Here is a 17,899-nt window from a genome sequence, read left to right as displayed (position 1 = left end):
ATATAGATAATTTAAACAAAATACCTTAATTAGAAGATTTAATTGAAAAATCTAAACTTAACATAAATGATGAAGACGTTGGACTTTTAGCAGATCAATTAAAATTTTTAGATAATGGTAAATGTTATTATCGTTTGAAAGGTGATTATTATATTGATATCACTTATAAAAATAATAAAACTAAAATGTTATCAGAATCAACTTTAGAAAAATTAAAACCAGATAGAATTAAAATAATAAGTAATAGTAATGAAATAACTGATGTTACACAAAAAGAAATAGATGATAATATAGACGTATTTAAACAAAGAATTAATGAATTATTTGAAATAATCAAAAAGAAATCAGAAACAGAAACAACATCTGAACAGAATATAACTTCCAAAACTAGTAAACTTAAATCAAATAAAGTTCCAATTGAAAAACTTTTACCGAATGGATTACTTGATGCAACAGATCAAGAATTAGAAGATTTAGATATATTTTCTGATAAAGCAATTAGAGAAATTATTAGTATAAGACTTGCATCTGATAAAATTGCACATAATAAAAGTATAAGAGATCAAAAAATTATGTATTTGGTAAAAGAATTAACTGATAAAAATAAAGAAATAGAACAATTAAAGTCTGATTTAGATCATCAAGTAATTGATGAAATAGAATATAGACAAAAAGAATTACGTTTAGAAAAAGAAATTAATAATTTAAAAGATAATTTAGAAGTACAAAAAGAAGAAATTAAATTATTATTAAAATCATATGATTATAATATAAATAGATTAAAAGTTATTTTTAAAGATTTGTTGATTAAACCAAATTCTGAAATATCACTGAAAGATAGAATAAAGTTATTATTTAAATTAGAAGGAATAACAATTCTTTCAATTCTAGCAGCTGTAACTATGTTACTACAACAATTGGTTTAGCAATATCAAATGCTTTGAAATCTACTCCTACTCCCAATAAACCGGATAAACCCCCGAATGATAATAATTCTATACAAGATAAAGTTAAGGATGGTTTAAAGAAATTAGCAAAATATTTATGGGAACTATCTAAAAAATCTGCTGCAGTATTGCCAGGAGTTATTGCATCAATTGTTGGTTTTATATTGAAATCTGCTGGGAATATTCTTAACTTTGCCGCTGAACATATTATTCTATTTTTAATTACAGTTGTAAGTACTATTATCTTTGGTTTAGTAAACATGATATCAAAAAATATCAAGTAACCATGATCAAAAATAAATAATTAAGTTTTTTGTTAAATAAATGAGTGGGAGTTATATAAGTCCTTCTAAGATTTCTAGAATATTTAATGCTATTAAAGCAGAAAGATCACATCATATAATTACTCATAACCCTTCAAATATTAATCCCGATGAAACTTTATATGTTAGAATTCCTAGATTAACACAAAATACTTTTTATGTTCCAAATAGTATTTATTTATCAGCCGATATAAAAGTAACTGGTCATGATAACAATTATGTTGTTGATAATGTTGGAAGATATTTGATTAAAAAGTTAACAATAAAGATTGGTCCAGAAACAGTTTTCTCATTAGATGATTATAATTTATTTATGCATTATAAAGATTTATGGTTAACTAAAGAAAATAGAAATAATATGATATTTCAGGGTATTCAATCGGAAAACCATAATAAATTAAGATCAGGAGCTAATGACGCAATAGTAACTCGTGCCACAGATAATTTGATTAAAAAGATTAATGGAAGCAAATATAAAATTCCATTAGACTTTGAATTGATAAATAACAATTCACCTTTATATAAATATGCAATTCAAGAAGATATTATATTTGAGATAACATTTGCTCCCGTAAATGAAATTGTATTATCTAGCGTTGTTAAAGATATGGGTTATAAATTATCGAATATATGTTTAGAATATAACACAGTAACTAATGAAAATATTGCTAGCACAATTCAAACTCAATACAATCAAGGATTTTCATTATTATATGATTATATTGATAAATTTAAAACTGTAACTATTAATGCAAATGATGAAATAATTAATGAGAATATTAACTTCCCAAGAAGAACTATTAATAGTTAATACCAAGAAGGTATATTAATATTTTTTACCATTGCAACATATTCTAATGGTGCAATAAAGGTAGATAATTATTATAATCCTAAAATAACAAAAGTTGAAATAACTATCGAAGGAATAGCAAATAAAATATTTTGTCAAGGAATGAGAATGATTGATCAATGGCCAGAAATTAGAAAACATTTTATGAATGAAAAAGTAAAATCATTTGAAAATTGTAATATTAATCAAATTGATTATTATACCGGTAATAAATATGCATTATGGTTAGATTTTAGAACAACAGAGGATAATTCATTACATGGTTCTGGGAAGAAATTACAGAACACTAAAGATGGAATACAATTATTCATGAAAAAGAAAAAAGGAGACAAAAATTTCAAAATGCACATTTATATTATATCTGACGCACAATTAAATATTGTAAATTCACAGTTAGATAGTATTCAATATTAGAAATATAAATTTAAAATTAACGATATATAAATGGGAGGTAAAAAAACTCCTAATACTACGGACCAATATTTAAGAAATTTATATTACAACCCTGAGAGTTCGGTTGCTTATTCTTCTACCAAAAATATATGGCGTCAAGTAAAACAAGATAAATTAGATAAGATAATCCCACAAAATTTAGTTAAATATGAAGATATAAATGAATTTATGTTAGAACAACCAACATATACAACACATAAAAAAATTGTTAGAAAATATAAAACTCGTAAAACTATGGTAAGTTATGTAGATCAACAGTGGCAAGGAGATTTAATTGATATGAAAAATGTTAAGAAAGATAATGATGATTATTGGTGGTTATTGAATATAATTGATATTTTTAGTCGTTATGTATGGAGCTTCCCACTTTATAGAAAAGATGCTGTACAAACATCAAATGTTTTAAGAAAATTTCTTTCGGATGATAAACTAAAACCAGAAAAAAATACAATTTGATGATGGAAAAGAGTTTGATAATTCACTTGTTCATGAACTCTTAGATAATCATAATATTAAATATTTTTCAACAAAATCAGATAAAAAAGCAGCAGTTGTTGAACGATTTAATAGAACATTAAGAACAAGAATGTGGAAATATTTTACAGCAAATAATACTTTTAAATGGATTGATGTTTTACCAAAATTGATAGAAGGATATAATAATTCTTATCATTCTTCTATTGGAATGAAACCTATTGATGCTAGAAAACCTGAAAATGCTGAAATTGTTTGGAATAATTTATATGGAGTATTTCTTGTAGATGATTTTGGTGAACCTAAATTTAAAGTTGGTCAAAATGTTAGAATTTCTAAGTATAAAAAGATATTTGATAAAGGATACGATCGAAATTTTACTAGAGTAATATATAAAATAAAAAAGGTAATAACAACAAAACCATATGTCTATAAATTAGAAGATTTAGATGGTGAAGAAGTTGATGGCTACTTTTACGAAGAAGAATTAAGTTTAACTACTGAAAATCTAGAACAAGAATATAAAATTGAAAAAGTATTAAAAACAAAAACTATTAAAAGAAAAAAATATTCTTTAGTAAAATGGGTAGGATGGCCAGATAAATTCAATGAATGGATATTATCAAGTAAAATTAAAAATATATAAATGAATAAGGAATTATTTATATTTGAGCCTCATAATATGTTAATTTCTGGCGTAACAAATTGTGGAAAAACTTATTTTATATTAAATTTATTAGAAACTGTTTATGAAAACTATTTTGATAATATAGTATTATTTTGCCCAACGTATGAATTTAATCAAACTTATGATAGAAATATTACTAGAAATAATAAATTTATTATATTAGATCCTAAAACAGTAAAAGAAAATTCAAATAATTGTATTAAAATAGCAATTGATATTTATAAAGGATCAAATACATTATTTATTATAGATGATTGCGCAAATTTACATGATTCAAAAGTTAGAGAAAGTGAGTTATGTTATCTAGCTTTCTATGGGAGACATTTTGGGATAACAACTTGGGTTTTAAATCAAAAATATAATTCAATTGTTAAAGACTTTAGAGAAAACATTAGATTTCTAGTTTTATTCTACAATAAAGATAGAAAATCGATGAAAAATGCGCTTGAGGAAAATGATATTATTCCACATGATTTACATAATGAATATATGGATAAGTTGAAAAATATTAAAAGATCAAAATTACTATTTAGATTACAACACCCATTTAAATATGAATTTATTTAAATTCAATTAGTTTGTTAATCTAGTTGAATTCTAGTTATTGGTAGTTGGAACAAAAATCAACTAGATTTAACAATATTTTAACTAGCTTGTTAATCTAGTTTAATTCTAGTTACATTCTAGTTGAATTCTAGTTGTTAGTAGTTGAAACAAAAATCAACTAGAATTAACTAGAAATAAACAAAAACAACAATATTTCAACTAGCTTGTTAATCTAGTTGAATTCTAGTTACATTCTAGTTAAATTCTAGTTGCAACATCACAACTAATTTTTTTGTTATATAAATGGTAGGTGAAAAGAAAATAAAATCTAAAAATGGTGATGTTCCAATTGAAAAAACTTTAGATGATTTAGGAATAACAGAAAACAAATTAATTCCAGATGATGGTGCTTTAAATAATGTTACAACAAATAATAATTATGAATATTATCTTTATTGCAAACATCAATTAGAAATATTAATAGCATCTGGAAAATGTAAAAAATTTTGTCGATAAAAATTTAACTTATAATGAATTAGATACAATGAAATCATTTGAAATTATTAGATTATTTAAGATTCATGAAGCCGCGAGAACAGCTAGAATTAATGACGCGATATCAGAAAATGTAGTAAAAGGTTATAGTAAATTATGTAATTATATACTACCAATTGAAGATGAAAATAGATTATATTCCGATTTAAAAAATGATTATTTAGTTATGACTGAATTAAATAAATGGATTGGATATTTATCGTTTCAATTAGGTGGATTTATGACATTATTATCAACTGGGGTTATAACATTTTCAAATATTGAAAGTAAAAATATTTCTATAATAAATGAGCGAGGTGAAAGAAGTGAAGGAATTAACTGTGAAGAAAAAACCGAGAACTCAGAAACAAATTGAATGGTCTCGGCAATTAGGAATTAAATCACAAGAATATAAAAAAGCTGTAAAAGAAAAAATAAGTAATAAAAATGTTAATAAAAATGGTGAAAATGTTGTTATTTCTACTCCTTCTGATAATAGAATATTTGATAAATGTCTATATTTTACATTTGGATTTGTAATTGTATTCATTTTGATTGGGTGTAATTGGTATAAGAAATCAAATAAAATTCATGATATTAATAATTCTGAAACAACTGCTATCAAAAATGAAAATACTTCTGAAATTCCAAAATTGATAATAAAAAAAATGGATTAAAATTTTAGAAAAAAAGCAAAAAAAATAATTTTTTTTAATTAATTGAATATTAATTGAATATCTCACTACTTTTGTCTATCTATGCGGAGCAATTAAATTGTCCAGATAAGTCATTTCGGATTCTAGATATTCATTATTTTTATTAATTTATTTTTTTAAATTTAATCAACAATTTCTAAATCATGATGGCCGTCTTCATTTTTTCCATGATATATTATTTTAAATCCTTCTAAATCTTTTAATTCCTCTGTACTCAATGAAACCCATTTATCAGGTAAAAATACTTTAAATTCTCGCGATGTACTAACATTACAGTAGCTTAAATTAGCTGATACTTTCTCTCCATATTTAGTTTTTATCTTTTCTAATTTCAATATTTTATGTTCAATTTCTTTTGTAACATCAACTAACTTTTTTATTTCAAATTGTTTTTTTGCTGGTTTTATTCTGTTATTTATTGTTGCTAAGAATGCTTTTCTATCTCCCATTTATAAGGAAAAAAAATTATTTGTGGTGATGAGTGGGGATTACTTCCCCTTGTATATAACAAGCACGCTATTAACCGTTCTCACCCAAGCCTCACAGCATCTATTTATCCGGGTACAGTTAACACACGCGCAGCTGTTGTTACGCGCACTCACTGTTTATGTGTGTCACAATTTTACTGCGTAATATTTCTAAAATTTCAATTGTATCTTTTATTTCTAGTGAATCAATATAATTTCTAACGTTTTCCATGTAAGGTTTATTTGATTTATCAATGTATTTTTTACAATATGGACAATGATATTGATTTTCATTAACATCAATTTGTTCTGTCTTATTCTCTTCCATTTATAAGGAAAAAAAATTACTTGTGGTGATGAGTGTTCGACCTTCGACCTCTGATCTGAAACCCTACTTTCCCAATTACTTCTGCTAAAAGCTTCCAACTGATTTTGATGTAAGTCGAATGGTTATCACATGTAGTTGCATTTACATTTCACAATGTAAACTTTCACAAAATCTGAGTAAATAGTGGTAGATTTTGGCGAATTTAATATTATTCACAGTTAACTATAAATCTTGCAAATGAATTCAGAAAACGCTGTGAGAGTTTGTTCTTAAGTGGTGTTAAAATCTTATGGACCATCAATGGCTTAATTTCCAATCTAGTTTATTTATCTAAGGAATTAATTCTGAATTCTGTCTTAACAGAATTTGTTTTTGAAGTCGTCGGAATTGTCAACAAGTAAAACATTTCGGCTACCTGGCTCACCTTCAATTCAGAACCTACGTACAATGACAAGACGATAAATAAGTTTTTGCCAAGGCAGTTTAAACATGGCTTGTTACTCCTAAGCAACTTAATTCTCTCATCGCAAGTACTGATCTTTTGACATGAACTAGGAGCATGAGATCACCCTTACAGTAATCACACGATTTCGGTTTGATTTTGAATTCAGGCTTGAATTTGAATCAAATATAATGTAATTCATTTGTATGAGTTTGTAATGTTTATTTCTCAATGAAATAAATGCCTGTATTCAGCGCTTACGAGTAAAACTGCACATCACAGTTCTGTTTCAATTCATTGGTTGTCGCTATATTTCAAACAGGAATTTAAAGGCGTCAGGTGACAGGTATCCAGTTCTATCGTGGACAGAAGACAGTAATTCTACTGGTGATATAGGATAGCAGATCTACTGGTGACACGACAGTTCTACAGGAGACAGACGAGCAGTTTTACTGGAGACAGACGACGGCAGTTCTACAGGTGACTAACGACTCTACAACAGGATGGATCAGTTACAGATTATGTTTTTACTGGTTCTGTTCTTTGTTCAGGGTAAGTTTTGTTAGCTCATGTTTTAGTCCCCCCAAACAATTGTCTATCATAAATCCTAAACAAATACTTTCTTTCCAAATAACCGTCTGCCTATTGCACGACGGGCTGCAACCTTTTTTGAATAGTTTTGAATATCTCGTGTTTGATATTTTCGTAAAAGATTTGTTTTTTTTCTAGAATATGTCACCATGGAAGTTTCTGATTGGTCAATTTCAAACACGTGACCCCGCACCCATTCAATTGTTTAGGGTTGTTTTTGAAGTTCCCTGTGAAAAGTTCGGGTTTTTTCACTGTAAATAGGTCGAGTTTTCCTTGTCACGGGAATAACATTGCAGACGACATCAAAATCTATTATACAATTAGAATTTAAATATTACGTTAAATTTATTGCTCCACAGTAAAATTCAAGAAATTCCAAAGGAGCACAAAAACTGGTTTATATACTTGAATTACAAACAGAGTATAGGTACAACGTACACTTTTGAAGAACAAATATACACAGAACAAAAAAGTTAGGTAACACACATTTTGTCGATGATATATTAGCGAGTTCAGTAAAAGTTTCTGTAATTCTCAATGACTGTTACTGCCATATTACTGGTTAGTCATGTAGGTTATTGATTCCCACTAGAGTTCTCGAATTTTGAATGCTGGACTAATTTTGTTACTGAGCGAAAACTACTCGACCAATTTAATTGATGTCTGTGGACAATGATAAAGATGCAGCTTCAATATTTTGTCAGTTTTGTTACACAATCTGACCCGGAGAGGAATATGTAGGTCACGCTCTGACTTTTTTGACAAGATATCATAAACGCCCGGTTTCATACGCTTCGACGATCTTTTTTTCTTAATAAAACGAAATTCAAAACAGCCCTTTTCACATCATATCACCTTACTCGAATTCCCACGAGTTCCCTAACACTGACGTTACTTCCGCTTTTTTTGTTACCCACCAGAGGGCAGCACCAACGAGAGAAAATGATGCCAACAATCCATCTATCCCAAAAAGAGAGGTATTACTCCGTAAAGAAAATCAAAACTTTTCATGAAAACACCAAACATTGACCAACATTACCTTATCAGGTTAGATTCTATATCAGATTGTGAAACAGAATTTACGGAATAGCAAAACAGCATCTTTTATCATAGTGAAAAGAAATTTTCAATTAAATTATTCGAGCACTATTCGCGCAACGTGCTCTCAAACAGTATCTTCTCAATTAATGTTTCGATAACCTTGCCAGTCTCTGCCATCTGGCACTTAAATATTTTCAGTGTGAATGTGGTGTGAAAGAGTGTGATTGGGTGTACGAGGGTGGCATGAATATCATATAAACCTTAACAGGTTTCTTCATGTTTCCCTCCATCTTGAATTTTTGTATTTGTATTACTTTGTACGATTATTATAATTCAAAATGGAAAAATAGATAATAGAGTTGGTTCCTATATTTTCAACAGTCGCATTCTTCTTAACGCTCATTCAGCAGAAATCCCATTGTTATTTTGAACGCTAATAGCAAGAATCTTTTTCATCTCTTTTCATAACTTCGCGAGAAAGACATTTCCTTTTCCGCGGCACCAAGATCTTTCTGCTCCATCTGTTTTGGTAAGTGTTATGATGTATTGATTATAGCATCATATATAGCATAGAATGTTTTAAAAAGCTGTGCAATATATTTCGCAATAGTTCAAATTTATTTTCAAATTCTTATCACGTACGTGACCATCTGAGTCGGCGTAGTTTGGAGTAATCATTACCGACATCAGGGAAGCTGGCACCCGCTCTTCATGCTAAGTGCTGGGAATTGGAGCGCAGTCGACATGGGCCGCTTTCAGTCGCGCTGGTACGTATTAGTCAGTTAGGCGTCGCATCGCTTGTCGACATAAGCCAGGCTGAGCAAACTTTGTAGGACCATCGTGTCAGGGAGGAGTACAACATGTTAGCTACTGAACACTGTAATATCGACTTTGTCCAGCCATCGTGATCGTCTGCGCATCAACGTGTGGGTCTCATGACACCGCAGCCGACGTGCAAGCAAGTTCGAACAGCAACGGACTTTTTGAAATAACTAGATTAATTTTTTTATCCGAAAACTTTTTTTCTGGCTAAGTCGCACTGGAGAAAGGTCGGTTTTAGAAACTTGATGACCCTTGAATGAAACTGGTTCGTGTGTAATGCGGGTTGAAGACCGCCCCGATAAAGATCGGCGCTTTATATCAATCATACAATCATATATTTGATTGTTCGAGGTTCTTAAAAACACCGATTCGATGAGACACTTATAGGTGGCGCCGTACCTGAAGGATGTGATGGTCAGACCCGTTGTACGTGATCCTAAATTATAATCAGTTTTTAATCATATTTAGATCAGTTAAGATCAAAACTTGTGTTCATGACAATCATTCATTAGAGAAATGATTACTGTGAGTGAATCAAAAAAAAATAAAGCCAAAAACTATATAAATGAATTTGATTTTTAAGTTTTTTTTAAAGATTAATTTTCTATATTTTTAGGTGTTTAAAACCAAGGTTACAGATGCATCAGGTTGTATATATTTGGTCCTATTTATTTGCTATAGGCCTATAATCTTTTAGTAGAATCCTATCCTATCTTAGCTTTCAACTTGCGCATCCATTGCATCCTATTTCATTTTTTTTCATGCATCACCCAACGAATTTTTTAAGGTGGGACTGGAAACGCGTTGATTATAATATCATAGTCGGATCCGGGATACAGACACCGTGATCCATTCAACAGGCTGCCTGGTCGTAGTGCCCACCGTCGGGGATCTCGTGATTTGTTACATGCATCTCTCTTCCATGTTTGTAGCCACAATTGCTCTAAATAGGACCTGTGCATCTTGCGAATACGTGGTTGATGAAAAAAACAAGCAAAAATACAAGGGATAGTACGAAACATTGAAAAAATTCGTTACGGACAGTAAGTTCATTTCATTTTTGTCACATTCAAAATTCTGTAACTTTCGTGATGAAGAAGTTTCCAGTTTCTAGGCGCCATTCTGTGGCGGTCCCTCGAGGTCCCCATTGTTGCGATAATTGTGCTCATTTTTAAAACGTAAGTTTTGATTGCATATCAAATAGCTCTGCAGTCCCTTGCTTGATTAACTTTATTGGTACGCCATTTTAAAGGAAATGAAATGAAGACATTTGCCGGTGATTATTGGATCATTTGAACGCAACAATTAAGAGCAGTCAGTGACGGTGTGAAACCAAGGACCGCATATTTCAACCGCGCGTCAAAAAATTGCGAATTTTATAGATTTTGAAATATTTAACTGGTCATTAAAGCTATATTTCCCATTTTTGCTGAGGTTAAAGAAAGATATTTGCAGTTTTGGCCTGCGTTGAAATTTTTTAAATATTTCCTGAGGACTGATCTGTAATCGATAGAGTTTAAGATTACGCGCCAAAGGGGTCTCCCACTGCGCACCGCACTTTTTTGACGCGCGGTTAAAATATGCGGTCCTTGGTTTCACATCGTCACTGCTATTAATTGTTGCATCCAAAAAATCCAAGAATCACCGGCAAAATCTGTATTTCATTTCCTTTCAATTGGTTTACAAATGAAGTTAATCAAGCAAGGGACTGCAGAGCTATATGAGATTCAATCAAAACTTATGTTTTAAAAATGAGCGCAAAATATCGCAACAATGGGGACTTCGAGGGACCGCCACAAAATGGCACCTAGAAACTGGAAACGTCTTTAATAAAGAAGTTTCCAGTGTCTAGGCGCCATTTTGTGCCATTTTGCCCAGGTGACCATTATCATGTACCATATCTAAAAATGTATTGATATGTTATATACTATATAATGTATGGCTTTTACGAAATAAGCACTAAAATAGAGCTATTGACACGTGGTGGATAGTTCGAAATATAGCTTTGGAGTTCATCCCAGCCTGCAAGCAGCACCGGCCCAGTGGTACAGAAAAGGAGTGGTACAGGCTGAGTGGTGCAGGTTTCAAGCCGACACCTGCACCCTGTATTAGCCTACATGTTTCCAGAGACGGATGAGTGCTTATATCGTCACATTGTAAAAAATGCGTTGCTATTTGATTCAGGGGGTTTTCAATTTAACGACGAAGAAGAGGACGGAAGAGAGCCGTATTTCACGAAAGAATGCGCACGCAGTATATATCCTCCACATTTAAAAGCGTCACTTATCGGGCAAATCGAATATTACATGTACAAAATGCTCACAGTACAGTGTATTGGCGATGATTATAAGTGCGGGGTAAGTGATGAGTTTATTTCACAATAATCATCCCCGGTGAAGTCGATTTTAAACTTATTCATGTATCTCATATATTTAAGAAATTGACTTACGAAGATGCGGGCAAAGAAGTAGTGTTTTTTCGAGGCTGTTTCAAGAATTGCGGTGAAGAAGTGAACATCCTCGGCGAAGGAGAGAAATATCAATTGAGCAAAGTACATTGCTGCACTGATTTCGACTACTGTAACAGTGCTGCCAACTACGAAATGAATATGATACACTTGGTTATGGTTTTTTCCGGTGTTTGGTGGTTTTTGCGAAATGAGTGAAATTCAAGACTCGACTTAAAGCTGCTTTGTTAGACTAGGACTACATATATCTTAAACCCGTTTTTTATCTATCCCATGATTACGTTTATAGTTGAATACCGTAGAATATAGAGGGCTGTGTAAAACATTACGCAACACTTTTTAACGAATTTTTCTTCAAAATGATTTATTTTCTATTGGACGCGATAAAATCAACACATGTTGAAATTAACTTTTCTAATTGGCTGATTAACCAATCGGATTTGAAAATAGATTCTTCGTTTCACGTGATAAATCAATAACTTCAAAATGTATTTTTCTTGTATTTATAGTCATGCTATTCTAACGCTGTTAACATTTACTGTACTCTAGAAAATAAATGCCGTACTTAAGCGTTAGCGAGTAAAACTGCACATCACAGTTCTGTTTCAATTCATTGGTTGCCGCCATATTACAAACCGGAAGTGAATCATATTTTAAACTATACGAGATGTGGAACCACGTGACACCCCAGCCATTGGGATTCCGGGTCTCTGATATTAGTTTGTATATTAAGCTTATAAACCAAAGACTCGACACTCAGTCACATGAATTGTTCCGCACAGAGCGAGCGCCAAGCCAAAACAGATGTCTGGACAATTTTCCGGTGTATTTTCATACAATTTCTAGGCACTCGAGGGGCATTTAAGAGGATATGAGCTAAATCTCGTGCTTCGGACTGCTGTCTTATTAGTTGTGGGTGAAAAAAATGCCCTGAAAAATATTGCCATTGTATTTTTTTAAAAGGCATATTGCGACGAGAGCACACGCGCTCCTTGCGCTCCCGTCTGGATCTGCTCCTGGCATTTATTTCATTTCACGCGATATATAAATCAATCATTTCAAAAATGTAATTCATTTGTATAAGGTTTATTTGAAATGCTGTTCATTACATTGTCTGTAATGCTATGAAATAAATGCCTGTAGCACATAGCGATTAAAACATCCAGTTCTATTGGACTGAGACACGACAAGCTACTGGTGAAAGACGACAACTTAAGTTGTCTTATCTTAAGTATTATTATTTCATCTTAACTATTAGTATCTTCTCATTTGTTTGTCATTCATTAATCCGTCCTCAGTCCGATTTCCCACTAATGTATTGAAAGTTTTCGTCCTCGAAAATAAAAGAAATATAATAAGTGGAATATGGAAACTGCTTGCTATAAATATATGAAAAAGACATTTAATTAATAAGAAAATTGAAGGAATTAAAATAAGCAAATAATTGTTTTGTTATATCAGTAAGTACATTTCATTTTGTCACTACATCTAGTTAATTCGTGCGGACTGAGAGACTGCGGTAACTACGTACAGGTGAGCTCAGACCACTATTCCAAAATCTTCTATATCCTATAGTAAAAACAAGAAATTCGAGAATTTTGTTTATATATAAGCGCGTAAATTCAGGGGAAATCCTGCTTATGGCTCATGGGCCAGCATCTTAGCTACGCATTAAAGTGGTTCTCGCCCCACATACCCAACCTAACTTTTGAAATAATCAAACCTTTAGAAAGGAGGGGTATCCCAGTACAGGTATGCCAGTACATCCGAGCCCAATATCTAAGCCCGTGCGTTTTAGAAACTGACATTAAAAGAATCGGTGTTTATACGAGGTTGCTTCAAGGATTGCACTAGATCTACTACAGTCGTCACCGAGCGAGAGAATGCGAACTCGGTCTTTGTGTATTGCTGCACAACTCCGACCTATTGTAACAGTGCTGCTATCTACAAGATGAATATAATGCTATTCATTATGGTCGTTTCCGGTTTTTGGTGGTTTTGGAAGTAAGCGAAATTCGAGACTGGACTTAAAGCTGCTTTGTTAGGCTGACTATTTTAATGGTTTATCTTTCTTATGACTACTCTTATATTAGAACCGCAGTAGTTATTAGAATATAGAGGGCTCGGTGTAAAACATTACGCAACATTTAACAGTTTTTTCTAATTAACGCATGTTGAAATAAACACTCCCGATTAGCTGATTCGATTAGCCAATAAGATTTCATTATAAATTCAAAATGTAATTTATATATATATATATATAGATATAATTATGAAATTTTTATATTTTCTGTACTCAATGAAATATGAATAAATGCCTGTAGCACATAGCGAGTGCACATCACAGTTCTGTTTCAATTCATAGTTTTTCGCCATTCAAACAGGAATTTAAAAGCATCATTTTAAAAACAGTCTCTACTGGTGACAGACTACAGCAGTTCCACTGGCGACAGACAGAAAAAATAAAAAAGTAGTGAAAATTGTGATGAATTTTATTCAAATGATGGAAGAAATGAAAGAAAAATTATTTTGCAAAACATGAAATTGAAAATTAAGATGAACATAACTTTAACACGTTGCTAGATTGACAATGACGGGCGGACATTTAAAAAAAATTGTTTATTGAAAATTTGTGATGAAAACACGAAGGGTGATTTAAGAATATTCAATTTGATGATTTTTGCATTATTCTGGGAGGCGGATCCGTACTCCAAGTAATTAAAAAAGGCCCTACGACGTAGTAACCACGGGGGTTCGTATTTTGAAGTTTGGAGGTGAACTGTAACTTAGATCATCCAGTATCCCAGGTAAATTTTTTTACAGTACCAGGAGTTCACCCCCAATTTTCAAATACGAGCCCCTGTGGTAGAAGCCTACATGAACGATCCACTTTACATTGTGCAATTCAAGCGATACATTTTCTATTTCTTGATATTATCAGAGCCGTCGGAAGGAATTTTTCAGCGGCGAGGCTTATTTTTGAAAAATTTTGAAAATTCAATCGCTGGAGATGCGTTTTGGGGCCATTTCACGGTCTCATTCACAGAAGCATGAGAAGCCGTGAGCCAACCACCTAGTACAGACAACGACGAGCTGCTACGCGGTACAGCGTACTTTTGAAAAAATTTTTGTTAAGCAAAAAAGTGGGGCGGCCGAAGCCGCCCCTGCCGCCCCTGTTCCGACGGCCCTGTAGCCCGTTGCCCGTGCACATGTTTATTGATTTTCTATCGTTGAATTTCAGCATGTTGCTGAGTTGGTTGTTTACTTTTTTCACTTCACAAATAGTTCACTGCGGTAATGCCATTGAAGCCGCGTTTACGATTGTAAATTTTTTTCGCACCATAAACGCGTTTATGATTGTACATTTTTTGCGTACCATACGTTTTTGGAGGTAAAAAGTGAGACAAAACCAAGCACTATATTAACGGAATTTCTTCTTATTTAGATCGTCAAACAAATCAGTTAGGATCGACCCCGACTCGAATTCTGCTTTCGTTGTTATTTCCTGGTCCCAGATCAATTCGAGTTGAGTACTGGTATAGGTTGCGGATGGAATAAGTGGGGTTAGTTCGATTAAGCCAGCCTGGCATGGCATTTTGCATATGGCATTCCATTCACTGTAAATAAGTCTAGTTTTTTCTTTATTACGGGCATTGAATACATTATGTAAATAGCAACGAGGAACTTAAAAGTCGCAATAACAGTGCAGAATGACATGAGAATCTACCATGCGATTACAATTCAAAGATTACACTTGATTTATTGCTCCATAATGAAAATTATGCAAATTGTAAGCGCGCACAAGAACTAGTTTATACTTTAATATTTATTACTTTCGTGAAGTTCAATTGACGAGTGACGAAATTCGAGCCCCAGCGGTCCCAGGGGCCGTTTAGGATATAATATACGTGATTTAAACAAATGACCGGGTGCCTTTATATGTTTAAATTCTATAGGTTTTGTCGAAACTTTTGTTATCATAATAATAACTTTTATTTTCCCTCGAATTACAACACGATTATACATACAAAGTTTTATAAAAGAATACAAGGGTACTGTTATATATAAGTGTCATCATGGGCGCATAGACTAGTGTTAAGGTCTAGTCTATACGTCCATGGTGATATTCATGTTGTAATAAAAGGGCAGGGTCTTGGAGAAGCAAAAGAATGCTTATGCATGCAAGGCCCCTTACATTCAAACCACACTCAGACGTACGCATGCACGCGGAAACACACACACCCCTCACACACACTCGATCACATGTTCATAATAACACACCACACAGAAATAGATGAATTAGGAATAATTGGAGCATCTAAACAACTCACAAAATAGCTTTATAAGGAAAACTTCAGTTTTTTGACGCCTTATAAAACGTTACCATTATGAAACCTAAACAATGATAACCATTCAGCGTCATTTTACAAACGACAACCGTAAATCGATGTGCAAAACGTCACAGGTTTATGTGTACACATACAAGCTATTTGGCAAAATATTATTGATAAAGATGTAGAATGGCTCCCTGGGATTATGTAATGACCTCTATTTGAACGTTGAAATGTTATATCGCATTGAATATCATGAGAAGACGTATTGTAATAGTAAAGGATGTATGATTATATCAGGGGCGGCAGGGATAAATAGAAATGATAAGTAAATCGGATTATTCGGTTAAATGGCGGATGTATACACGATTTGGAAGTCTGATATAAAAGTCAGACCCTGACATGGGGATGCTAGTGGAATGACGAAGCTATCTACGATCTGAGTTGGGCCGGCGTGAATTTCATCGGCGGCTACAAGCGGTCTATATAAAAACGTGTAAACATATAATTTCAATATTCAAATGTTTTAGAAAGTATGTTCGATATTAGACGTATGCAGGTTTCATGAGATTAGCAATTTATAATAGCATAGCTGTCATATACGGCTCCGCGTCCACTGATGGCATGTGTATAAGGTGACAATTAAATTCAATACTTTATTGATCCTTATTACATTGAAATTCCGGGATAAAATTCCAAAAATCAATGCATTTACAAATTTTAGAATAAGAAAATACAAGACACACGGGTAATTCATACAGAATAACATGAATAAGTTAATTATATGACAATGTCTACTTCTACTCAGACTCAAGTCTAGGATATCAAGTGACAGCCAGACCGGGCCCCAGGACCGGGCTGGCTGGCTACACGATATATGCTCAAGTCATGATGAAGCAGACATCAGAAGAGCTCTTTCTTCAACCATGGAGGCAATGAAGTTGCAGACCAGCTTAGAGGCAAAAGTGAATCGAAGTCAGAAGTTGACAATTTTTTTTTTTATTAGACCAGTCGAAGACTGTATCATCTACCCAATCGCCAAATCTCATAATTCCCGAAATTTCTTAAAACTTCGATTTCAAATTTGCAATTCCACATTAGCTTATACCAGAAATTCTACATTTTTTCGCAGGCGTCAAATAATTTATTAAAGTTAATTTTCTTGTTTATAGCTAAGACGAAACGAATAAATACTAGGTTTTTCTTTAAGCGAATTTTGTAGCTTATTCCAGAGGATTGGTGCAGACAATTTGACCGAAAATTTTCGTTTTAGGGTTTTGAATCTATCAATTTCTAAATCGAACTTTTTCCTAGTATTACGTCGGTGTATTTGGAATTTTGATCTCCAATAATCGTTGAAAGATGCAGGCAGTAAGGAATTGGCAAATTTATAAACGAAAACAGCTAGTTGTAAGTCATTAATATCACGGAGTTTCAAGATTTTTAAACGTTTGAATATGAGATCTGTATGTGCTAGATAATTTGAATGAGAAATTAATCTTACAGCTCCCTTCTGTAATAGTACAAGTGGGTTCAAAATAGTTCCAGAATTTGTACCCCAAATCATATTGCAATATTGGAGATAGGAGTCAATCATAGAAAAGTAAAAAGTCACTAAGGATTTAGACGGTAGTTTATTTTTTATTCTATTTAAAATGCCTATACTACAGGCAACTTTTTTACTAACCGATTTAATATGGTACTTCCAAGTTAACTTGTCATCAATTAAAACTCCCAAAAAATTTGTAACATGGACCTGATTGATTCTTTTACCATCGATGTATAATCTAATATTGGCATAATTGACCAAATACAACAAAAAGGTTTTTTTTTACATTCAGTGACAATTTATTGGCACGAAACCAATCAACCAGTTTTG

This window comes from Tubulanus polymorphus, chromosome 2 (assembly GCF_964204645.1).
Source record: "Tubulanus polymorphus chromosome 2, tnTubPoly1.2, whole genome shotgun sequence".
NCBI classification, from domain to species: Eukaryota; Metazoa; Nemertea; class Palaeonemertea; order Tubulaniformes; family Tubulanidae; genus Tubulanus; species Tubulanus polymorphus.
The sequence above is the reverse complement of the archived record's forward strand: the minus strand, read 5'-3'. Positions refer to the sequence as shown.